Below are 22018 nucleotides of genomic sequence, written 5' to 3' on the forward strand. Positions count from 1 at the left end.
TTTGTTTTTTTCTCTTTCTTATTTTGAGGCAAAGTCTCACATAGCCCAGGCTGGCCTCAAACTCACTATATAGCCCAGCTAACTTTGAATCCCTGGGCCTTAGCTTCTCAAGTACTAGAATTACAGTTGTATGCCACTGTGGCTGGTTAAAAGTGAAATCACGGTGTGACTTCAGAAGGACAGGTAAGTCTGAGGAGAATGATTGTAAAGATGAGGAGGAAACTAAGCCAGGAGAGGAGCCATGCTGGAGTGAGTCCTTAAAGACAATGTTGTGGCCTGGCAGTGGTGGCGCACACCTTTAATCCCAGCACTCGGGAGGCAGAGGCAGGCAGATTTCTGAGTTCGAGGCCAGCCTGGTCTACAGAGTGAGTTCCAGGACAGCCAGGGCTATACAGAGAAACCCTGTCTCGGAAAACAAGAAAACAAAAGACAATGTTGTGATTCAAGGTGTCCATGAGTATTCTAAGTCTCCCTGAAGGTGTAGGTCTAAGATAAATATCCTAAACTGGATTGGGTCTTATGTCCCTGGAATAAGAGAAATCTTGTAAAATTATATCTTAGAACTTCGAAGGTGAGAGAAAGAATCTTGGCTACCCATTAAGGTCTGGTAGTGTTCAGGGGTAGGTTTTATCTGGATCTCACTGGAGTAGGAAACAGACATATCTCAGAGTGACAGGTATATGGTCCTCTTACTGACAGACAGGCGAACCGGTAGTGACAGGCCCATAGTGGCTGACTGCAATTGGAGACATGAGGAGGACTACATCAGGTCTGACCCAAACAGCTCCAAGTGGCATTTTCTCGTTAGATGCAGCCACCCAAGATGATATAAGAGGCAATCCCAAGAAGATGTCAGCCCTGTGGGGTTCTGCTTGTCCCACTAGTCAGTGATTGTCTTGCTCTTCTGTCTTAGTGACATGTTGAATCTACCAAGAGGTGTGCCTGGAGGAAGGACCTACTATAAAGGGCTTTGAAGGGACCGAGTATGATGAGGGATTATAAAAGTACAGTGGGAAGAAGTATGGGCCAAGTCTTGAATCAAATGAGAAGTCTCTCAAGGATAAGATTAACCTTCTCATCTTTCCAGGAGATAGAAGGTACTAGGCAGCCAAGGAGATGATATTTAATTTAAAGTGTTTTGCATTCTTTCAGTGTCACCGGAAATTAAAGCCAGACTGGATATTGTGAGTGAGGAATGCCTGTAATCCTAGCACTTAGGAGGCAGAGGCAGGAGGGTCACTACAAATCTGAGGCCACCCTACCTCAAAAAATTCAAAGAGGGGACTGGGGAGAGGAAGAAAGGAAGAAGGAAGTAAAATAGAGGTGGGGGGAGGGAGAGACAGAGGGAGGGAAGAGAAATAAAGGAAGACAGCCAGGCCATTGTCTCACAGTCAGGACTGAGGGAGCGCAACACAAGAAATCATGTCTTCTATGAGGAAAGAGGTTGTATCTCAGACCCACTCTGTATTACTGATGCTTCTATCTGTCTGATGCAGGTATTTTCCTGAACTAGTAGATATTTGAGCCCCTTGCACATGGCATGTGTTAAATTTATTCACCAGTCTTCCTCCAGCATAGTTCCCTTATGTTGAATAAGGTTGAATAGGCCACAAAAGGCTTGAGGGTCTTTGGGTTCCTCAGGTTGACAACACTAAGGACAAACTTTAGAATCAGACCACAAGGTGGGGCTAGAGAGATGGCTCAGCGGTTAAGAGCATTTGCTGCTTTGGCAGAGGGGCCAGCTTTGGTTTCTAGCATCCACATGGTGGCTTACAACCATGTTACTCCTGTTCCAGGGGAAGTTTTATCCCTCCACTTCTGACCTCCTCAGGCCCCAGACATGCATACAATGCACATACTTACATGAAGGCAAAACAGTCATACTAAAAAATGAATACATATGAAGAGAGATAAAAGGGCTGGAAGATGGTTCAGTAGGTAAAGGTACTTTGTCACCGAGCCTCATGACCTGAGTTCGGTCCCCAGGTTCTACATGGTTCAGGAGAGAACCAAGTCTCATGACTTGTGTGTCACAGGCACACAGAATTTTTTTAAAAAGAAAGAATAGAAAAAAAAAGAACTAGCCTGGCAGTGGTGGCACACACCTTTTATCTTAGCACTCAGGAAGCAGAGGCAGGCAGATCACTAAGTTTGAGGCCAGTCTGGGCTACACAGAGAAACCCTGTCTCAAAAACAAAACAACAAAAAGAAAGAAAAGAAAGAAAGAGATCACAGGTTTGGTTGTATTGTTATGCCTGTAAAGAGAAACTCAATTGGAAGTTGGAGGGCCCTGGTCCCCAAATTCATGACCTGATGAAAACTATTAAGGCTCTCCCATTGGGAAGATGCAGGGAGCAGCAGTTTGCTGGGCTTCGAGTATCCATCTCTCTGGTGTGGCTTTGAAGCCCTGATCTAAAGCCAGTGAGTTTCCTGTTGGAGGAGGGGCATATTGTAGAGGAGGGGTTGGGAACAAAGGCAGCCGGGAGTGGGAGTCAAATTTCTGCTCAGCCTGCTGAAATCAGTTGCTCCACTGGGAAGTGTCAGAATAGTCCTGGTGGCTTTGCAATGTGTAAGAGCTCCCTGGGCTGGAAGCCAGATGGCATCTAGTAAGGTCCGAATCTCAGGGGCATATTTAAGAGGGTATGGGCAGTGAGGAAACCCCTCTCTCTCCAGGTGGCTGCATGGGTACAGAAAGCATGGGTTGAGGCATGCCTAAATGTTGTCCCATTCATGCCCCTCGCTGGGGAGCTCTAGTGACAGCAATTGCTTCTTCTCTGGGGGCTGATACAGAATTACTACCCACAAAACACCCAAATTCTGTCACCTCTGTGAAACTCACTGTTGTATTCTCTGAAAGGTCTGTGTCCTACCTCCATAAATCATTTCTGTCTGTGGACGAAGTAGCCTCAGAAGAGGCTCACCCCATAGGGCTTGCCTATAACTGCAGGTGAGGTGGAGTCTCTCCACACAGAAATTCAGAGTCCTCAGGACTAGGATCTGCCAGTAAAGGTAGCAGGAGCCAGATTTAAGTTTGGTAGAGACTGTAGCAAGCTCTAGGGGTTGTTTCATGTATGTATGTATGTATGTATGTATTATGTATGTATGTATGTATTATGTATGTATGCATGTATGTATGTATGTATTATGTATGTATGTATTATGTATGTATGTATGTCTATATGTATTGTTGGTCTTTTGAGACAGGGTTTCTCTGTGTAGCTCTGGCTGTCCTAGAACTCTCCCTGTAGACCAGGCTGGCCTCAAACTCAGAAATCCACCTGCCTCTGTCTTCTGAGAGCCGGGACTTAAGTCTTGCCCCACCACTGCCTAGTGTACTCAGAGGTTTGTAAAAGAAGACCTGCACCCTGCTCTCTAAGAGGAAGTCCATCATGTCGAGGCTCTGGGGACCTGTGTACAAACCATCAGACTCTTGAGAGCTAAGCACTGTGCTGGTATAGGACTTGAATCCCAGTCCTGTGGGAGGCAGAGGCAAGCTTGAGGCCCAATCTGGCCTACATGGTGAGTTACAAGTCATCCAGGGCTACACAGTGAAACCCTGTCTCAAAAGGGGGATGAAGTGGGAACACGAGCTAGAGAGATGGCCTTAACTGGATCCGAAGTTTCGACATGCTGCCCCTACCTAGGAGGGGAATGAGACAGTTACACGGTACCACAGAGGAATAACGGAAATTCATCTACTGTAGAGGTGAAGACACACAAAGACTGGTTGGTTGAGGCTTGCCATCAGTACCAGTGAGGAGGATTGAGTGCTGGAATGTTGACAAGAGAGAGTGGTCATGACAGAAGAAAAAAAACTGACTCTTGTACTAATAAGGAATATAATTTGGGAGCGTTTAAGAATGTTTACTGCTGGGGCTAGAAAGATGGCTCAGTGGTTAAGAGCACTCACTGCTCTTCCAGAGGTCCTGAGTTCAATTCCCAGCAACCACATGGTGGGTCACAACCATCTGTAGTGGGATCCGATGCCCTCTTCTAGTGTGTGTCTGAAGACAGCTGCAATGTACTCATTAAAAAAAAAAAAAAAAAAAAAGTAAAACGAACACTTACTATTCAGTGGAGAGAACCAAAGAATGAATCTCACCCTCACTGGGAAGCCTACAATCACTTGTAACTTCAGCTTTAAACCTCTGGCTTCTGTGGGTACTTGTCCTGGTCAGATACCTACATGTAGACAGACAGACAGACAGACAGACACACACGCACACGTAATTAAAAATAAATCTTTTTTTTTTTTTGATTATTCAAGACAGGGTTTCTCTGTGTAGCCCTGGCTGTCCTGGAACTCACTCTGTAGACCAGGCTAGCCTCAAACTCAGAAATCCGCCTGCCTCTGCCTCCCAAGTGCTGGGATTAAAGGCGTGTGCCACCACTCCCTGACACATTCTTTTCTTTAAGATTTATTTTTAAGCCGGGCAGTGGTGGCGCTCGCCTTTGATCCCAGCACTTGGGAGGCAGAGGCAGGCGGATTTCTGAGTTCGAGAGTTCGAGGCCAGCCTGGTCTACAGAGTGAGTTCCAGGACAGCCAGGGGTACACAGAAAAACCCTGTCTCGGAAAAAAAGGAAACAAGAAAAAAAATGTAACTTTGATTTTTGCTCACACTACCCCAGGGCTTCAATCAGTACACGGAGGGAGAGGGACCTCCTTTGCTGAGCTCCTTGTGGTCCAGAAATTTGTCCCTTTTTAGATTCAACCTGTGTGAGGTCGTCAGATATGAGCTGGCCTTCCCTCACAAGAGAAAGAACATTATTGCTTCCAAGGGTTTCCCACTTTGGTGATTGGGCTTGACCCCAGAAGAGGTTCAGTAGCTTTGAATTCTCCCAGCAGACATATCAGCTGATCAATAACAGGAAGAATCCTTTGACCCGAGGCTGAGTTAGTGCCTGCAGACTGAACTGAGTGGCCACCAGATGGCGCTCTAGCATTTCCTGAGACAGAAGAGACAATTAGTGCGGCCATAAACGGAATGCGTTGTTTATCTCTTTTCTGGCTTTCAGAGTCTCTGCTTAGTTATTAAAAACCTTGAAAGCACAGGATGTTGGTGGCCACACCTTTAATCCCATCACTCAGGAGGCAGAGGTAGTTGGATCTCTGTTAGTTCCAGGACAGCAAGGGCTGTACAGAGAAATCCTGTTTCAACAAAACAAAACACCTCTATAGCTGTCTTAATAAAGTATTGAAAAAGGGCTGGAGAGATGGCTCAGTGGTTAAGAGCACCGACTGCTCTTCTAGAGGTCCTGAGTTCAATTCCCACAGATCTCGATCTGTAATGATGCCCTTTCCTGGTGTGTCTGAAGGTAGCTACAATGTACTCACATACATTAAATAAATAAATACATAATAAATCTTAAAAAAATAAAGTATAGAAGAGATTCTAGAGTTCTCGATCTAGCTGTTTGTCTGAGACAGGGTCTCACTATGTAGCTTTAGCTGGCACCTGCTTCTGCCTCTTGAATGCTGGGATTGAAGATATGCACCACTACACTACACCTGGCCCAATCTATCTGTTTATTAGGGTGTTTTGGTTGGTTGGTTGGTTGGTTGGTTGGTTTTTGAGACAAGGTTTCTCAGTGTAATGTGTGATCCAGGCTATCCTGGAACTTGCTCTGTAGACTAGGCTGGCCTCAAACTCACAAAGATCCCCCTGCCTCTGCTTCCTGGGGTTAAAGGTGTGTGTCGATGCCACAGTCAACAACGCCACCATCTGGTTTTGATTTGATTTTTAAAAAGGACTTATTATTTTTTATTGTATGTCTTTATGCTTTGCCTCACTAACCCATCATGTAGATTTAGGGATAGAAAGCTGTCCTGGGGAGACAGAAGGAGTTTTTTTTTCCCCCCTCGCACAAGTGAGTTCAGTGTAGCAATTCTCTTGGGATGGGAACAGAGATGGGTGAGGAGTTGATTTCTTTCGATAAAAATATTTTTATTATATTTACTTATTTATTTTGTGTGAGAGTGTGTGTGCATGTGTATGTATATGCACCCACTGGTCGTGAAAGGACACTACAACTTCACTGGGCTCTCCACAGTCAGTCCGGAGCATGTGCTGTTGGGCTAGAACCGAGTCTAGCATTAGGTGGGCATTTGGGTAGTTGCAGACTTAAAAGTCATTGAGGAAGACACACTCCCCCTCATAATTAACTGCTGATAAAGCCAGGAACTGAGACTGCAGGACCTAAGAGGAGAAGTGACATTCTGAACTTCCTGAAAGATAAGATTACTGCCTGGGCTGAGGCTTTCTGATAAAGAACAATGCAGACCTTTGTCTCTTCCCTTAACAGTTAATCCAAAGGGGCCTGTCAATCAGCTGGGTAGAAGATACTCCATAGGAAAGTCTCGCAGGCTTTAGTATAAAACCTACCTAAATAGATCTGTGGGGGCAATGGTCTGACTGTTGTCCATTCTCACCCTGAGAGGGTAGTGTTTTCACAATGCCTTTGAGCAAGGTTCAGTTTCACCCTGTGGGATTGTCTTCCCCCACAGAGGTGCCTCGGCCATCCTTCACTCTTACCCCTTGAACATGCCCCATTTTGCTTTGTTGTAAACCTTGATCACAAGGAGTAGCGAGCCAATGGGGACCAGAGAAAGATTGCAGTAATGCCTTCTCCTTCTGATGTTTCTGCCTGGCTACCATTTGGTTTCCCGTCAGCTGTTGGTCCCAGGTCTGAGACCTAAGAATAAGGTGTGGACTCTCCTCTCTTGGGACGAGGCTATGAAAGTTCCTGCGTCACCTGCTTACATCTTCTCTTAGTGACTGCATGTTTGCACTTGCCTACAGAATATGTCTTACTTTCTTATTTGGGGAACGGTATGCTTCAGAGTATTTGCTCTACTTGTATCTGCCTCCTGTTAAATACACACTAACCAAGCTAAGGTGTTTTTTTTTTTTTTTCAACAGGGTGGCAGATATGCTTATGTAATATTTTTATTTTATTTATTGTTTATTTGTTTTTGTTTTTTCAAGACATGGTTTCCCTGTGTAGTCCTGGCTGTCCTGAAACTTGCTCTGTAGACCAGGCTGGCCTCAGACTCAGAGATCTGTCTGCCTTTGCCTTCTGAGTTCTGGGATTAAAGGTGTGTAACCCTATACCCAGATGATATTTTATATCTTTAAAAAAATTATTTGTGGGGCTGCAGAGATGGCTCAGTGGTTAAGAGCACCACCGACTGCTCTTCCAGAGGTCCTGAGTTCAATTCCCAGCAACCACATGGTGGCTCACAACCATCTGTAATGGGATCTGATGCCCTCTTCTGGTGTGTGTCTGAAGACAGCAACTGTGTGCTCATATACATAAAATAAATAAATCTTTAAACAAAAATATGTGTGGGGACCTGAGATATGGTTCAGGACTAAGTGAATTTCCTAGCACTTTTCGCAAGGACCTAGGTTTGGTTCCCAGCACCTATGTTTGGTGGCTTACAACTACTTCTAACTCTATTTCCAGGGGCTCTAACATCCCTTTCTGGCCTCTGCAGGCACCTGCACACACAGGATACACATTCACATAGACATACACCACACACACAGCTTTTTAAATTTATTTATTTATTTATTTATTTATTTATTTATTTATTTATTTGGTTTGGTTTTTCGAGACAAGGTTTTTCTGTGTAGCCCTGGCTGTCCTGGAACTCACTCTGTAGACCAGGCTGGCCTCGAACTCTCGAACTCTCGAACTCAGAATCTGCCTGCCCCTGCCTCCCAAGTGCCGGGATTAAAGGTGTGCGCCGCCGCTGCCACCGCCGCCGCCACCACCACCACCACCACCACCCGGCAGCTTTTTAAATTTAAATAAATTAAATTAAAATTATCTCGTTTTTTGCATGCCCGTGTTTGTGTGTTTGTGTGCACCTATATGCACACCACAGCTTGTGTGTAGATGTTAGAGGGTGACTTTGGGGCATCAGTTCTCTCCTTCTACCATAGGATCGAAGGATTGATCTCAGTCGTCAGGCTTTTACACACTGTGCTATCTTGCTGGTCCCACATAATGTTTTCCAAGCGTCCCTATTGGCCATGGGATAAAGTCATATATTCCTTCCATTAGCTTTAAGGAGGTGATCCCAGACGTCAACTGCATAGAAATGTGTTTTTTAAAGCACCCATTTCATTTAAGGTTCCCTGAGGTCATCACCCTCTGGTATATTATAGTTATCGTTGAAATCAGGCTGTGCCTTGCCCTAAGTTACTCTGTGTTTTGCAAAAACAGTGATTTTTTTTTTTTCCCAATTGTGCCTTGTCCTCGAAGATTCCATTTTATAAGCAGCGTTTGACTCCATTTTGATGGTGGAGGATGACTACATTTTGGTGGAGACGGGAATGGCACTGTCTGTCCAGTACCACCCATGTATCACAGACTGACGATAACTTACACCAGGAGAGGAACGAGTACAGCACCATTCTGCAAGTTTATTGAGCCTGAAATGAAACTGTAGGGATTCATGGTTGTAACAAAATCGTATCAGGGGAGCCAGGCCCAAGAGCTTAATGTCACACAGAGGGATACAGTTCTTTCACCCAGGCACAGTAGAGGTGGCCGCCTAGCACTGTCATATGTCAGGTCCAAAAGAAACTCAGGACAAATGGCCATCTGTGTGCCTATTGGTATACTGACACACAAAGTGCATGCTGGCCTCCAGGCTCACTCAGTACCTGTTCTCCTCTCAGCTCTTCTCATCCCACCCCTACCTTAAACTTCTCCTGCTCAGGGGTTCCCCTTCCCCTACTTTCTCATTCCTAGATAACCTGTCATCTGGGCTTTGTGAGCTCTTAGCTTCCTCTTCTTTTCTTCTCTTGTCTTCCTCTCTCCTTCCCTGACCCCGTGGCCTGGTTCAGTCTGCTTGTCATATTTAGTCTAATACTTTCCTGGACTCTCCCTCTGGCTGTACTGTCCCTCATAGTGACAACAAAACCTTCTCCTCCTCCATACCTTGGAGACATGCCTTCACTTTACACACTATGGTTATGGCCTCCACTGACCTGGCATCTGACCACCTGTAGTGTGCAATAAAGGACCAATACACAGAGTGCACAGGGCCTTCAGCTTAGCCCAGTGCCTGCTGTTGGCGGTGGAACTGCTGTCTGTCTATCCTCCTGTTCACCTTGTCGGGCTTGTTTGTTTGTTTGTTTGTTTGTTTTCCAAACAGGGTTTCTCTGTGTAGCCCTGGCTGTCCTGGAACTCACTCTGTAGACCAAGGCTGGCCTCAGAAATCCACCTGCCTCTGCCTCCCAAGTGCTGGGATCAAAGGCATGCGCCACCACTGCCCAGCGGCATCTCTTGCAGCCTTAAGGGATAGTTTTAGCTCTCACTTCACTCCCAGAGGAAACAGAATAACAAATAAATGCTCTATCTGTCTATTAAACTGCTTGGTAGGAAAAAAAAAGCCCAAATATTAACACCCCCTTAAAACTCCTTGCCCTCTAGGCTGGACAGATGGCTCAGAGGTTAAGAGTACTCACTGACTGCTCTTCCAGAAGTCCTGAGTTCAATTCCCAGCAACCACATGGTGGCTCACAACCATCTGTAGTGAGATCCAATGCCCTCTTCTGTGTAATCACTCTCAGTGTGGCAAGACAGGAAACTGGACAGCTTGTTGCCTCAAGAATCAAAGAAATGCCCCAAGAAGCCAGAGTCCCAAATGGTATCCCTTGATGAGTAAGCCTTAAGATCTAGTTGACCTCAGGATCACCACTGATGGCAAAGGGCCTTAAAGAAATCTCTTTTTTTGTGAGTATTTTATTTTAATTAATTTTTCTTTTTCTATCACTTTGTTTCTCTTTATTTATTCACTTTACATCCGGCTCACTGTCCCTCCTCCTGGTCATCCCCTTCCCATAGCTCTCCCTCCCCACCCCCTAAATAAATCTTGAAATCCTTATGTGAAATCTTGAAATCTCTTCAGTGTGAGGTGCACTGAGATCCATCAGAGAATTACAGAGAAGCCCGAGGCACTGGGACACTCAGCTGTTGCTAGCAGTACCTGGTCATCTTGGGTTGCAAAGTTACAGATAGTCAACTACGTGACAGAGCCCACAGTCAAAAAAGGAGACAATCTCAAGACTCAGGAGATTCATTAGATAAAACTGTGCATCCTGAGCCAATAGGATGGGGAGTTTGGGGAGGGGGCTCTGCTAGACAAGAGGACAAAGGTTGTAACTCTGGAATGCCACCCTATGGGGGAGGTGGTAGGATAACAATAGCAGATATACTTCAAAGTCTGCTGTTTGAGCTGCTACTGCTACTGGCTGTCATCACATCAGGGTGTAGGGGCAGAGCAGATGGCAAGCATGAAGTGTGATAGAAGCTATAGGCTGAAAGGCAAGACTGGGTTTAGGCAGATGATGTGTTACTAGCTTGGAGTCTGGATCAGATTCATTTTCTCTGCGGGTTAAAGAGTTAAAAGGAAAGAAAATCTCAGCAGGCAGGTGGCATTGGACAGATCATGAACACAGCGAACAGAAATAGTTCTTAAATCAGTTGAAAAAAAAAAAAAAGCTGTATTGGGTTGAGAAAGCACATAGAGCAGGCACACACAGAGAAAGACCCTCCACCAAACAAGGGGGTACTCAGGAAGCCACCACCCAGCTTTTCTTTGAGGGCTGGGTTTGTCTTTGAAAGGTCTTCCTCCCCTGATTAAGGGTTGATCAGTTTGAAGAAAGATGGGATGGCTGTTTGGCCAATGGCTGTTGTGAAAGCATTGCCTAATCTGACTTCAACTTGTTGAGCCAGTTCTTCAACATTAGGACCTACAGGAAGGAAGCCCAGAGGGGCTTTGTTTTAAGATGTCAGGCTTTGTCTGTGTCAGGAGGAGGAAGAAGAAGCCACTCATCTTGGAAGTTTGCCACCTTTATTATTACCTAGCCACGTAATTGTTTACTACCTTTTACCTGGGTAACTGTTCCCTACCCATCTGCCTATCAGGGAATTATTTAACTCCTAATCCCTCAGATGGACATCAGGTCCCTGTGGGTGAACAGGAGGATGGACAGACAGCACTTCAGTACAGCATGATTCCATCCTCGAAATGGAGTCAGTTGCTGCCTGTAAAATGGAATCTCTTGGGATAAAACAGTCTGAAAAACCACTGCTTTATATGATATAGAGTACCTCAGAGCAGGATGCATCCTGATCTCCACCGACCTCAACTCCCTAGAAAGATCAAGAATGCTAATCAGATCCCAAAGTTATCTATTAAAAGTCTTTCCAGGAGCTGGTGAGAGGCTCAGTGGGTAAAAACATCCTTGGAACCCATGTAATGGTGGAAGGAGAGACCCAACTCCAGGAAGTTGTCCTTTGACCTCCACACACACACACCACAGAACAAATAACTCCATAAATTCACACTCATACAATAACAATAAAAAAAAAAAAAAAAAAGCTTTGGTGCTGGAGAGATGGCTCAGTGGTTAAGAGCACTGACTGCTCTTCCAGAGGTTCTAACTTCAATTCCCAGCAACCACATGGTGGCTCACAACCATCTGTAATGAGATCCGATGCCCTCTTCTGGTGTGTCTGAAGACAGCCACAGGGTACTCACATATATAAAATAAATAAATAATTTTTTAAAAAAAGTCAGGCGGTGGTGGCGCATGCCTTTGATCCCAGCACTTGGGAGGCAGAGGCAGGTGGATTTCTGAGTTTGAGGCCAGCCTGGTCTACAGAGTGAGTTCCAGGACAGCCAGGGCTACACAGAGAAACCCAGAGACTCATCTTACCTGGAGGACAATATTACTCACAGTTGTTCCCCTCCCCCAGAGCCTATCCTCTTATCCCCAGAAACTCTTGTTAAGCTCTTGGTCTAGGCCCTTAGATGCCTCATGGGTACCGTTATCCAGGCTCAGCTGTGTCTGTATATAACAAAGCCCAACTTTTTTTTTCTTTTAAAGATTTATTTACTTATTTTATGTCTATGAGTATACAGTCGCTGTCTTCAGACACATACCAGAAGAGGGCATCAGATCCCATTACAGATGGTTGTAAGCCACCATGTGGTTGCTGGGAATTGAACTCAGGACCTCTGGAAGAGCAGTCAATGCTCTTACCCACTGAGCCATCTCTCCAGCCCCTAACAAAGCCCGATCTTTAAGCCTCTATAATTAGTCAATCACAACAAACTGTCAAAGAATATGGGTTACAAAGATCACATAATGCACAGAAAAAACAAGGGGATCCTTTCAACTGGTGGAAGGGTTGTTAATTAAAAGCATGCCTTTAATCCCAGCACTCAGGAGACAGATCCAGAGCCAAGAAGGTCTCTGTAAGTACAAGCCTGGTTTGGCCTATTCAGTGAGCTCCAGCCCAGGCTGGAAACTGCAAAGCACAGACTGATAGAAAGACTTACCAATAAAAATTGAGACCATAGTAGTACATGAGCATATTCAAATCATGTCAGGAAAACCAGACCTACAGACTTATGTATGAGACACATCACAATGTGACACAATGAAACTCTGCTTAAGAAAGAAAGAAAGAAAGAAAGAAGGAAAGAAAGAAAGAAAGGAAAATATATTTGTATATAGGGGTAGGGGGAGCTCAAGGATAACAATCAACTTTCTGAAAGAGACCAGCTGATGACACATACCTTTAAACCCAGCACTCGGGAGGCAAGGGGCAGGCGATCTCTGAGTTTGAGGCCAGCCTGGTCTACAGAGTGAGTTTCAGGACAGCCAGGGCTGCACCATGAAATACAAATCAACATCATCATCAACAACAACAACAAAAAGCCATTTCTTGGGACTGGGGAGATGGTTCAGAGGCTAAGGAGACTGTCTACTTTTCCAGAGGACCCAGTGTCTGATCCCAGCAGCCATGTAGTGGCTTACAGCTTTCTGTAATACCAGTTCCAGAGACCAGATGTCCTTTTCCAGTTTCTGTGGGCACCAGGAACACACGTGACATACACACATACAGGCCAGATACTCATGCATGTCAAATAAAATAATTAAAGCCGTGCTTATTGTGTGTCCTTAACTCTGCCCAGCCTAAATTCTGCCCAGAATAAAGTTCAGTCATAATTTTTCTGTCTAGCTAGCCAAAATGTCTTGAGTCAGAGCCAACCACTGAGCAGTACTTCCTGTACCTATGTATGAGCTTGTTATTGTTTTTGCAGTTTTAGCCTTTATAAGCTGACAGAAAAGTATGTTTGGGGTCGTATTCTCAGCCCCTGAATTCTGAGCTATGGCCTGATTGCTCAGTCTCAGGGTGTGCGTTCAATCAACCATCCCTGTCTGACTGGGATCAGTATTTATGTGGTTTGTGGGTGATTCCTAAACCCCAACAATTTTAGCAGGGTACTTCTGTTAGCCTTTGGACCTGTGTGCTTAATTGATGTCTTAACTTTATCTCCTCTCATTGGCAGCCAATCTTTAAACAGAATACCAGAGATCAGAGGTCATTGCCTGTCATCACAAATGCTAACGAGCACAAACAGGAAGTGATTCTTCAGTGTGCACTTTATCACTGTGAAGGTAGCAGATTAACATCCTAGAGATACAGGGTATATCTCATCTCTGGTCAGCAGATTATCTGAGGAGTGGAAACAGAGGCAGTTCATCACTCCAGAGGTTAGTCTTGTCTCTCTGGCCAAAGTGTTCAACCTTGTCTCCAGAAGTCATCCTGTTAGTATGTCTGTTCTATTCCCCCTGCCCTTTTTCCTCATTATGGTCTTCTGTGCAGCTGGGCTTGCATATCCCCAAGGCTGCTGAACCCTGTATTTCTCTGCAGCATTATCTGAGCAAATGGTTAACAACGTAGAAGAAAGCAGCAGCAACATGTCATCATTTAGCAACTTACGGTATCCACGTGTAGATTCCCTTCTACAACATGAAGTACAAGTAAAATAGAGTATGAAACTATGGGTGTTACTACTCCCTTGCCTTCTCCCCCACTCTCAGAGGTTCTTTCTCACGTTTCCTTAATCAATCTACACTCATTCTGCCAAAAAAAAAAAAAAAAGTTCCCCTTCCCATCCTTCATGTCCCTTTCATCTCCCACTATCAGTAATAACTCCTATCTGTAAGATCTGTAGTATACAAACAATGACATCCTGCTGCTGTGTGTTTGGTTGATCGATAGTATGATTTCTTACCAGTAAGGAAGCTTTTTGGCATAAACCTGTATATATTGGAGCACACCAATATGTAACAGCAAAAAGTTAAACTGAGAGGGATGTTTGGTTTTTTTGTTTCTCTATGTAGCCCTTTCAGAATGACATGGTTCCTGCCCCTGGAATAGAGCCAGTAGGGCGTGGGCCTCCACGAGAGTTGATGGTTACTGTAGGCATAAGGCCTGTTTGTATAATAACGTACATATTTTCAGGCATCTCCTTTGAGGAATGTCTTCTCTGCCAAGGTTAATGACTCCATGTCTGAGAGGCAAGGGTTTGTCTAAGGTCTCAGCAAAATGGTAGAAAGCTGTGACTTTCAGGTAAGGCTGTGGGAAAGAACACTGAAACCATGAATTCAAAAACAGATAATTTCTCAACTATGCAAAACATAAGGATACAATATGAATTGTATGAGGGGGTTTCACAGATGTAAAGGAACAGAGGCAGCTGCACTATGAGCCAGCTTGTCAGAAAGATACTAAGGAAGGAGATAAAGAGATTTAGGGAGTGCTGTTTTCAGGGCAAGATCCCATTCAGCTAAGGTTTTTTTGTTTTGTTTTGTTTTGTTTTGTTTTTGTTTTTTTTGTTAATGCTTACACAGGCAGGGAGATTCCTGAGTTCAAGGTCAGCTTTCTACCGAGGGAGTTTAGGTCCAGGCCCAGGGGTGGTAGGAATAGTAATTTCAGGGCAGAGTACCACTCAGCTAAATTATTGTTTGTGTTTGTGCTTGCTGTGTCTTTCTAAGAATCAAGAGGTTGGGGTCATGGGATGCTGACTCGTGACATAATCAAAAAAAGGAACGTGGGGTAAAGACTGAACTGATATGTAAATAAAAGATTGGGCTTTTGATTTGCAAGGAATGAGCTATCCAGAGAAAGTTTTTAGCAAGAAAAAGCTGTCTCCATCAGAATAGAGAGAGAGAGAAGTGGGGGAGGGGAAGCACACATAAGAGCAATCTGGAAAGCTGTCTTGAGCAGAACATAGGCCTTCAGCTTGGACCCACGATTTGAATTCAAGTCATTCATTTGGGTGCTCTCAAACACCCCTTCCTCAGAACCCCTCTCCAAGCTGAGGCTGGTCATTGGCAAGCCCTGGCTGTCCTGGAACTTGCTCCATTGACTAGGCTGACCTCAAACTCACCTGCCTCTTGCGCAACCACCACCTGGTACTGAGAAGGATTTTAAAAAGGAAAGTCAGGAAAGCTTCTCTATGGTCAGTAAATGCTCAGAAGCAATGAGGTTAGAAAGGACAGGAGAGAACTGAGGAAACATGTGCTGGCTAATTTTATGTGAGCTTGACACACAGTAAGTCATCTGAGAGGAGTGAGCCTCAATTTTTTTTTTTTTTCTGAGACAGGGTTTCCCTGTGTAGCCTTGGCTATCTTGGAATTCACTCTGTAGACCAGGCTGGCCTTGAACTCAGAAATCCACCTGCCTCTGCCTCCCAAGTGCTGGGATTAAAGGCATGTGCCACCACTGCCCGGCAAGTGAGCCTCAATTAAGAAAATGCCTCCATAAGATCAGGCCTGTAGGCAAGCCTGTAGGTAATTTTCTTAATTAGTTATTGATGCCAGAGGGCCCAGCCCATTGTGGATGGTGCTGTCCTATTGTAGGATATATGATCATACTGTGAACCCTGAGGTTCTGTTATTTACTGAGAAAACCTATTTTAAGTTGTGGTGTGACTCAGCCCAAGTACACCTTTAATAGCAAATGATGTAGGTAAAGTTAGTTTGTAGAGGGAGGCACCCATGTTTAAAAGTGATGTCTAATTGAGTGGTAGACAAAGTGATGAATCAGTGAAAAGATTTTGCAGAATGGGATATGCTCAACTCTCATGAGAAGAGAGGAAAGGGAAGCTACTTAAGAGAGCAGTGCAGAGAAAGAGGGAGAAAGGAGGGAGAAAGCTTTACCAGAACAGTTGTACAGAGACAGGTTGCAGAGAGACAACAAGCTTAGACACAGGTCAGGACAGAATGAGCCAGGGAATGAGAATGAGCCATAAAGTTAGTACAGATTGTTAGTTAGTTTGATGCCAAGCAGAGCAATTTAGAGAGTCAGAGAGAAGCTAGTTTGAATCAGTCAGCTTGGATAGGACTTTGAGCCAGAACAGCTGAATTGAATTAGCCAGAGATCAGAAAAAAAAAAAAAAACAAACAAACAAGAAAGGGTGAGGTTATTCAGCAGTAAGTCTCAGAGGCTGAAAACATTCTAGGCCTAGATAAGACTGTATGGAGTCTAGAAGCTTCCAGGACTAGGCCCAGGTTAGCAAATGGAGGCAGTGAGTCTCAGAGACGACAATTATTACAAGCAAATAAAAGTTACTTTTACACCACCCCTGGGCTGGGTTCTGGCTTCTATAAGAAAGCATGCTGGGCAAGCCATGATGAGCAAGCTAGTAAGCAGTACCACTCTATGGCCTCCTGATCAGCTCCTGCTTCCAGATTCCTGCCCTGTTTGCGTTCCTGCCCTGACTTCCCTCTGTGATGGACTGCTACCTGACAGTGTAAGCTGAGATAAGCCCGTTCCTCCCCAACTTGTTTTGGTCGTGATGCTTTGTCACAGCCATAGTGACCCTATCTAGGACAAAATATTTTAGCTCCTATTTTTGTCAGAGACAGTTTTATGAACAGTCCTAACCTTTTGTTAGATCTTAAACAATTTTTAGGACGTTTCATGAGAACAACACACAAAATGTGACACTTGAAAAACCTGTAGGATCTTTTCTCTTCTGTTGAGTAGCTCTAGACCCTCCGGGGAACCTGCAGTAGCAACTCTGTCTAGGCCTCTTGGTCATCCTTCAAAGCCTAAAGGTCAGCAACAGTGGAGAATTTAAAATTTGTATTGCCCCATTTTGAAGCAGGATAGAAACAGCAAACATTCGTGGATGAGAGAAGAGGAAAGGAACCCCTTGGGCAAGCACCTGACCGAAGCCTCCTGCCCCCAGAGAAGCAAGAAGTCCAGCACAGTTACCAATGGCTGCAAGCCTAAGCTCCACATGCTTCAGTCCTCTAAGAACGTCACCAGCAACCCCCTTCAAGGGAAAAAAGGAACAGACTAACCCTTTCACATCCCTAGTAGTTCCTGTTCTCCCGTCTCTGATTATAATTCTATACAGGGCACGTCTAGAGCCACCTCACTTATTTTAATTATCAAAAGAAAAAGAAGAGGAAAAAAATCTTAGCAGCCTTTCAGGGTGCAACTTGAGAACCCCCCAAAGGGTCTATATGGCTAATACTGAGAAAATTGTTACTGTTCTTTAAGCCAGTACCTACACTTTTATACATCTCTGTCTCACTGTTCAGGAACTTCTTATAGCAAATGATGAGAAGGCTGCCATGGTTAGATGGTGGAGAAGGAAGATGAGCCAATCACCTTACAGAATGACATTTTTTTTTTAAAATGTGCATTGGTGTTTTGCCTGTGTGTATGTCTGTGTGAGAGTGTCAGACAGTTGTGAGCTGCCATGTGTGCACTGACAACTGAACCTGGGTCCTCTGGAAGAGCTGTCAATGTTCTTTAACTGGAGTGAGCTATCTCTCCAGCCCCCCAGATTGACACTTTTTAGGAGAATCTTGTGACCATAGGGACCATGATGAGGCCTTGAGATTGGAGAGCAGTAGGAGGTACAGGGCTCTGGGATTAAAGGTATGCACCACTACCGCTGTCGATTAGCATCTGTTTAATAGGTCTTATTTATTGTTTCATTTACATGTAAGAGTTTGCCTGCGTGTATGGAAGCACATTATGTGCACGCATGACCTGCAGAGGCCAGCAGAGGATGTTGGATCCCCTGGAACTGGAGTTTCGGATGGGACGGTTGTGAGCCACCATGTAGGTGCTGAGAATCAAACCCAGTTACTTTGCAGGAGCAGCAAGTGCTCTTAAATGCCGAGCCATCTCTCTAGCCCCTCACTCTGTATTTGTTTAAGATGTGGTCTCATTTTGTGTCATAGCTAGACTGGAAGTTACTATGTAGACCAAATTGCCCTGAAACTCACAGAGATCTCTGTCTGCCACTCCCTTCTGAGTGCTGAGATTAAAGGTGTGTACTACCTGGATGATTAGTATAATATTTGTTAATTAGAAATACACCAATCGCCGGGCAGTGGTGGTGCACGCCTTTAATCCCAGCACTTGGGAGGCAGAGACAGGCGGATTTCTGAGTTCGAGAGTTCGAGGCCAGCCTAGTCTACAGAGTGAGTTCCAGGACAGCCAAGGCTATTCAGAGAAACCCTGTCTTGAAAAACCAAAAACGAAAAAAAAAAAAAAAAGAAAGAAGTACACCAATAGGTACTGGAGAAATGGCTCAGCAGTCAAGAGCACTGGCTGCTTTCCCAGAGGTCTTGAGTTCAATTCCCAACAACCACATGCATGTAGGTATATATGCAGATAGAAGATTCATATAATGTGTGGTGTGTGTGTGTGTGTGTGTGTGTGTGTGTGTGTAAAACAAAATTCCAAATGTCTTAAATATAATGAGTTTATCATTTTCCTTTAGAATGGAAGAAATCTTCTGTTAATAATGAAATCATTTGCCAGGTGGTAGTGGCATACGCCATGCCTTTGATCCCAGCACTTGGGAGGCAGAGGCAGGCAGATCTCTGAGTTCAAGGACAGCCTGTTCTACAGAGTGAGTTCCAGGACAGCCAGGGCTACACAGAGAAACCCTGTCTCAAAAAACACCAAAAAAAAAAAAAAAAAAAAAAGAAATCCTTTGTTCATATTTGTTTTGGAAGAAGTTAATGTGGAAAAATGATTATTAGTGGCAGTGACTACTTTAATCACTAATCTATAGGCTCTAAGATAATAGACATTATAGATTTAAGTATTTTCTAACAAGATAAGATTTATGGTTATTATATAATTTATTAGGAATGTCTTAAGTAGAAACGATTTCTTTAAGTAGAAATCAAATCCCCAGTGGTTAAAGCAGTGAATAGCCAGCAATGGTCTTACCCAATTGGAAAAGATAAAACTACTTCTTATAAATATTATGAAGACGAGCCCGGAGAGGCGGCTCAGCGGTTGGGTACTTGTAACTCGTGCAGAGGACCCCAGCTCAGTTCCCAGCCCAAGATCAGCTGACTTGTAACCGCCTGCAACTCCAGCTTTAACAGATTTCATGCTCTCTTTCTTTCAGCCTCTGTCAGCACTTACACCCACAGAAATGTGTATACACACATAATTAAAATGAAATCTTGGGCTGGAGAGATGGCTCAGCGGTTAAGAGAACTGGCTGCTTGTCTGGAGGACGTAGGTTCAATTTCCAATGCCTACATGGTGCGCACAGCTGTCTAACTCCAGTTCCAGGGGATCTGACACAGATGCACATGCAGATAACACACCAATACACATAAAAATCATTTAAAAATACATCTTTAACTGAGCATAGAACACAGCTTTAGTCCTAGCACTCGGTAGCTAGAGGTACATGTATTTCTGTGAGCTCAAGGTAAGCCTGGTCTATTTAAGGAGTTGTCCTGTTACTCTGGAACTTACTGTCTCCAAAACAAGTAAGAGAAAGAAGACCTTTTAAAAATATATTATGAGGGCTGGAGAGATGGCTCAGTGGTTAAGAGCACTGACTGCACTTCCAGGGGTCCTGAGTTCAAATCCCAGCAACCACATGGTGGCTCACAACCATCTGTAATGAGATCTGATGCCCTCTTCTGGTGTGTCTGAAGACAGCTACGGTGTATTCATATATAATAAATAAATAAATCTTTAAAAAAATATATTATGAAGAACAGATCATCATTTATAAAATCAATAGCTTTTGTTTGACATTCAGATATAGCTCAGACAAACCCCAAACGGTTTTAAATAAATGTCAAGGTGTCAGTTTTCTCAAGTACTCAGTGATCTTTATTAAACATAACCGTTTAAAGACATTGCTTATAACTCTTACCGTGAGCAAATCAAAATAACCTTTAATGATTAATCAGAGCTCACACCCACATTCACATCTGCACGCCTCTCTGTAGCCTGCCTTGCAGAGCCCGTATGTATACTCGAGTATGTCTTGCTTTCTGCAATGCCCCGCCCACCTCAGAAAATCCCACTGTCACGCTTTTGGATCTGATCTACCTGCTGTCAAGAAAAGCAGCTCTTTCCTGAGCAGGCCCAGCAAAACTCCTGAAGACAGTGGTGGTTGTCTCAGAGGAGAGTCCTTTATAGTAGATGCACACAGCAGGTGAATACAACAAAGTCCTGGTACTGGTAGCTTTTAAAGCTTAAGGACCTGAGAGTTGGACACTGAGCCTCAGCCTCCGGTCCACCCGTCAAAGTCTGAGGGACAAAACACTGGATGTTTGCCAAGCAGATCTGGGAGAGAAGATGCTATACTGTGAGAGAGTGCTCACAGCCTTCATATGTGGGACATGGGAGCTCCCCGGGGATGAAAGCTTAAGAAATGGTAGGCTCTGGAGCACAAGGAGTTTCTGCTATTGGAGATCCCTGTATTTGCTGGCTCCTGCTGTCCTGAGTCTTAGCAGTAGCTCCTAGGCAAAGCACAGGGCTAAGCCTGTCTAACTGTAGCTGGTGTTCCTGAGCTGTAGCATGCCCACACAAGTGTCTCCAAACAGGTTGCGCCTCTTCCCCAGTTAGTGTCACCCCTTTCTAGCTGCTGTGCCAGCTGAAGCTTAGGAAATCCTGGCCTCCTACTTGTCTCTCTCTCCACAGTACGAGTCTTATCTGTGAACATCCTCTGTCCGCTCTGGACGTCTCTAACTTGTCGTCATTCTCTACTTCTCCAATACCCAAGCTCCAAGCTTGGCTTTTGGTTTCATGGCTACCCCTATCACTTGCACTGTGAGGTTTGAGACCTACTACTGGTCTCTGGGTCCCTGTATACCCAAGTGACTTTATGTATATATCCTGACATATGTCATTAAAAATACATAGGGTTCCAACTGCTGCAGATGCTCAGGGACACACTGCTGGCCAAGACTGTACACTATAATGTTTGGAAAGGTTTGGGTTAAATAGGTATCCTGGAGTTGCCAGGACTACTTGGGGCCCCAAGACTTTCCAACAGGTTCCTGGTAGCTCCCAGCTAGGTCTCCCTGGTTCAGGTGTGACCTCTCAGGGCTGAGGACTTTGATCTGTTTGTTCTCTACTGTATATCTGGACCCAATTGCCACCTATCTCTCTCATGTGCTTTATGAGTAGCCTGGTCTTGGAACAACCATTTCTGCCTTTTCTTCTTGGGCTTTGTGCACCCTGAATCCTTTTTTGTCCCTGATATATTGCATTCCAGTGACTCCCAGACATCTCAGCTACAAGTACTTCCTAGGCCTGGCAAGGGGCAGGAGTGGGATGAACGAACTGAAAGGGTGCCATTGCCCTGGACTCTCCGGCTCACAGACTTTCGTAATTCTCTCATATAGCTGCTCTGCCTCCTGCCAGGCGCTCTGAAGCCAATTTGGGACTGAAGGCATAACACCATCTTAGAGTCTGCTTTGAGCCCTGTTCAACCAGAAGGCAGCTTCCCAGCTTCAGCGGGTGGGGGAGGGGAAAGAGGCTCAGGGTGGCCTCAAAGAACACAATGGACATCATACAATGGTCTCTTGGCCATCAGGGACAGCTGCTGAGAAGGGCACCATGGCTAGGAAAGCAGGAGCTGCAGGGGAGTTCTGAGGAACCAGGTGGTAAGGACCCCTCCAGAAGAGTATTTGCAAAAGGAATGGGTACCACAGGGTGTGAGAAATGGGGGGGACACAGAACCTGGACTCTAACTGACATGGTTGGCATGAAAGCTAGGGTGTCTCTGGCTCTCTACGTGGCTGGCTCAACAGGTGCCATCAAACTGTCATTGCAGCCTGTGCAATCAAATACCAAAGAGTTGTGAAAATAACCAAGTGTCAGCTTTGAGTTACCCCGTCATCAC

The sequence above is a fragment of the Grammomys surdaster genome, unplaced genomic scaffold, assembly GCF_004785775.1.
Source record: "Grammomys surdaster isolate TR1022 unplaced genomic scaffold, NIH_TR_1.0 342, whole genome shotgun sequence".
Lineage (NCBI taxonomy): Eukaryota > Metazoa > Chordata > Mammalia > Rodentia > Muridae > Grammomys > Grammomys surdaster.